We start from the raw sequence: 4,443 nt of genomic DNA, 5'->3' as shown, positions 1-4,443 counted from the left end.
GTTATGCACACACAGAAGCTAAGAGTAATATTTGACAATACAAGAAATAAAACTATATCAAGGTCAGCATCATAAAAAGCAAAATGTAAGCTTCTTACCTAAGAAATTTTATTGCAACTGAAGTAGAAGTTTGACTATATTATCCTCTGAACAAGACCTACAGTTGAATTTGTACTGAGGCATTGATTTTATTTCTTTCCATATTTAGTCTTCTTACTAAACTTGTGAAGTTTTCTTTTTAAATCACAGTGACCATATTTTGCATGTCTTTCTGTTTCTAATTGTTAGCATAGCTTCTGACACATAATAATAAGATTAATAAAAATCATAAAAGGTGCATTTTTAGTGACTAAAACAGGTCAGCATCATAAAAGGCAAAATGTAAGCTATGCTAATCATTTAAAATGGATTGGATTAATAATGCAATGATTTTATAAAGTGATTATGATTATTGTCCCCATTATATTTATGAACTTCAGGAAGTAAACTCTTGAAGAGTAGAACAAAAGTTCAAAGTCAAGCAACTTGATTATACAGTCTATGTTCTTAATTTCTATAATATAAAATAGACTTGATACATATTGGATTAAAAAATGAAGTAAACGCCCAAAAAACCACCTCCACATACAGAAATAAGAGATAATATCAGTCACAGGTACTGATACCAAGGTAACATGAGAAGCTAAGAATTATAAAAGTTTTATAGTTCTCAGAACTAAAGAAGATGAGAAATAATGGAAAAATCAGTCAATCTGATGTTTGTCATTGCCAGGGAGTTTTGCTACCATTACTGCAATTAACATTTTTAAAAAGTTCTCTTTTTTTTTTTTTTTTTTTTTTGAGTTGGAGTCTCGGTCGCCCAGACTGGAGTGCAGTGGCGGCTCCCGGCCACCGCAGCCTCGACCTGCTGGGCTCTGACGATCCTTCTGCCTCAGCCTTCCAAGTAGCCGGAATTACAGGCATACGCTACCATGCCCAGCTGATTTTTTTTTTTTTGATTTATTGTAGAGATGAGGTCTCGCTGCCCAGACGGGTCTCAAACCCATGGGCTCAGGCAATCCACTCACCTCAGCCTCCCAAAGGCGCGGGAAAAGTTCTATTTTTTATAATCAGTATTTTTTATTGTGATATTGTGGGGTACAGTTAAGGGTTAGGTATACAAATATGCTTCATTAAGGCACCCCTGTTGATAAGAGGTGTCTCTCCATCCCCAGACAGATATTTACTACCGTTAATCCCATCTCCCTTCCCCTCTCCCCACCATTGTTTCCCACCACTGTCAGTCATTTTCTTGTAGTATTACATTGGATGTTCAAGGTCCACTATAAAAAAGTTCTATTTTTTTGGAGAAAGTTATATATACTGATCAGTTAAGTGACTGTGCATATGTGGATAATTTTTTTGAAATATAGAGTCAACATAAATATGTTTATAATTAATTAGAAAAAAATTAAGAATAGATTGTAGCTATTCACAATAAATTTTAATGCTAAGCAATCAATAAATTTATATTTTGTTGAAATTAATGATTAATAATTTTGGGAATATTTGTTAGATGTATGCTTAAAATTTACTCTTCCTTCCTCATTATAGTAACTAAATACTATAAATCCTCCAGATTGTTAAATTTAAGGCCAATGTCCAGTTATCATCTTACTGATCCATGGACCACATTGGAAACCACTTCTGTTTGATATACTTTTTTCCCTTTGGTTTCCAGAAAGCCAAACTTTTCTAATTTTCTCCCTACCTCATTGGTTGTTCATTTTACTATTTTTATTTATTTATTTTTTTAATGCTAAAGACCTTGGTCTCCCTACTATCTATTTAACAATCACCTCCTTGGTGATGTCATCCAGTCGAATTATTTCAGCACTAGCCCTTGCTCATTAATCAAGAAATTATACTTCCCACTAGACTACTCTTCTGGTTTCCAGGCTCACATATATTAGCACATAAAAACATTACTTTTGTTTTTTCTTCTAAGATCTTTGGTTACCATATCACCAAACTGTGACCTTCTACCTTTTAATTGCTCGAGAAATTTTTCCTTCCTTTCATTTTTAATTGAAAATTATCCTCTTCATTTATTTTTCTCTCTCAATACTGACAAAGCATTCCAAGACTGCCATAAAGTTTTCACTTCCACGGTTACAATATCATCTTTGCCACTATATCAGTTAGCTATTGTTAGTAAACCACCAACCACAAAACCTCATTATCATAAAACAATAAACATTTATTCTTACAGACCGGCTGTTTCTTTGGTGTGCTTCTGCTCCAAACTGGTTTCTAGGCATTTCTCATCAAGTAAGGCTCAACTAAATGATTCTGTAGCATATCTCTCATCCTTCTGAGATCTTTGTACCAACCAATGAATGTTATTTTAAAGAAGATTGCGGGAGCATCAACAAAAAAGGGGACTATACAAGATATTATGAGGCTTAAGAACAGATTAGCTGAGCCCCACTTCAAGAGGCGATCACACTTACTTGTAGAAGAATGAGGAATGTGGAGCAAACATTCAGTCTATCACAGGAGTAGAAGATTCATGTCAGTGGTATCATGAACCCAGATATCTAGAGGAGAATTCTTACTGACTATTTTGTGGTAACTTAGTCAACTCTGAAATCGTTAATATGACTGGCAGGATTGAATAAATCTGTTTGGTCAGCCCTTTGTCACAGACTCAACCCAGTGTCTCTGAAATGGTAGCATCAACCACAAATCCCTGAAATGAAATATGTTGCCAAGACAAAGAAAGATTTGTTGTACTACAAAGTGAAAACCTGGTTTCCCTTAGTAACTTCCTTCTGAGTATATGAAAACTAGATGAGAATAATTCAAGCTCAGAAATATACTAATGAAGATATTCATAGTTTCCTTTGTGCTCTTCTCTCAGCAATTTTGTAGAAAAAGAAAAATAAATGCTCATATGTTTATAATAAAATAATTTCAATACTACATATAGTAGTTCCTCAATCTCCTGCATTTGATTTATGAGAAAATAATGTAATCAAATATAAATGAAAGATGTTGGTTTTACATATTTTTAAAAATATGTTCAATTGGCTTCTGTATTAAAAAATAATGCCTAGTATATTTGTCATTAAATTCCTTACATTTTGGATACTTATTTTGAACTTCATGTTTAAAAAACTTAAGATTCTAGTGGTTCACACTAGCTCTAGGAATAATTTCGAGAGATAGCCATTGCAGTCTTCTTCTGAAAAAAGAAAGAAATTTTTTATTACTGTTTTAGTTTTAAATGTTTGTATGCCATTTTGGAGAGCACACTGCTGACAGTCTTAATTTTCAACTCATTATCAGTTTTACACAGCCAAGCATGTCAGAGTCTAGTGACTATTTTATAAAGATGTGACTCTATTCTTAAGAAGAAATAATAGTTATAAATTCTTACAATGTAAAGGACTTCATAATAACTTTATTCCTCGTGTAACATTAATAGAGTTTGTTTAATAAATCAGGTTTATTTTTCATTATAAATCTACTATCCTGGATTGCATTATTGTTGCAGGCATATCTGCATGATCCAGTTTTATCCCTAGATGGCTGCCAGTTGCAAATACATAAATAAAGATTAGGTACAATGAAGCCTGGAATGTTTGCCAGTTGCTTTAAAATTGTAACTTTACTGCCTTTAAATCAGCTTTTTGGCATGAAAATTTTGTGACAAGTAAAACCTAATGGTTTCCAAAATATAACACTTATATTTGTGATAAACTATGCATAATTATAGTTGTTTAAGAGAGATAGTTTACATTAAACAGGTACACTATTACTCAGTTTCATTCATTATAAAAATGATTAGAAGACAAGTATTCAGAGTGAGGCATGGCTCCAGAAACTCCCAAAATATATCATGATTTCTCTACACAGTGAGTTATTTCAGAGAAGACTGCAATAAAAATGATCTCAATTCATTTTAAGTCAGCTTTTCATTAGAATAGACATTATTTATTATTCTTATTAGACATTTATTTGTTTTATTTCGGAAAAAAATACCACATCTTGTTGCAACTCCCCCTCTCCCTGAATCCTGAGTTTGCTCAGCATTGGTACCAAAGACTCCTTTGCCAATAGCAAAATTATTTCCCTCTTCAATAAAATAGTTGAGAGGATGGAAAATAGACACCCTACTTTGTTCTATTGTAAATTTTAAAAAGCAGGAAACATACACACACACAGAGAGAGAGAGAGAGAGAGAGAGAGAGAGAGAGAGAACAGGGTAGAAAAGATTCTTCTTTTTATGTCTACTGAGTTTACACAAAAGAAATGCTAACTAGGAAACATTTGACATGGATGAGTGCTACAAATACACTCTGCTTCAAACTATAAGCCTTTTATTATATGACTCATCTAATATTTATTTGGCACCAATTCGGTGTCAGGCACATTAATCTGGTCAAGTTCCTATCACTC

The sequence above is a fragment of the Carlito syrichta genome, unplaced genomic scaffold (assembly GCF_000164805.1).
Source record: "Carlito syrichta isolate Samal-C Ts95f unplaced genomic scaffold, Tarsius_syrichta-2.0.1 Scaffold303528, whole genome shotgun sequence".
Taxonomy (NCBI): Eukaryota; Metazoa; Chordata; class Mammalia; order Primates; family Tarsiidae; genus Carlito; species Carlito syrichta.
This window is presented reverse-complemented; position numbering follows the sequence as displayed.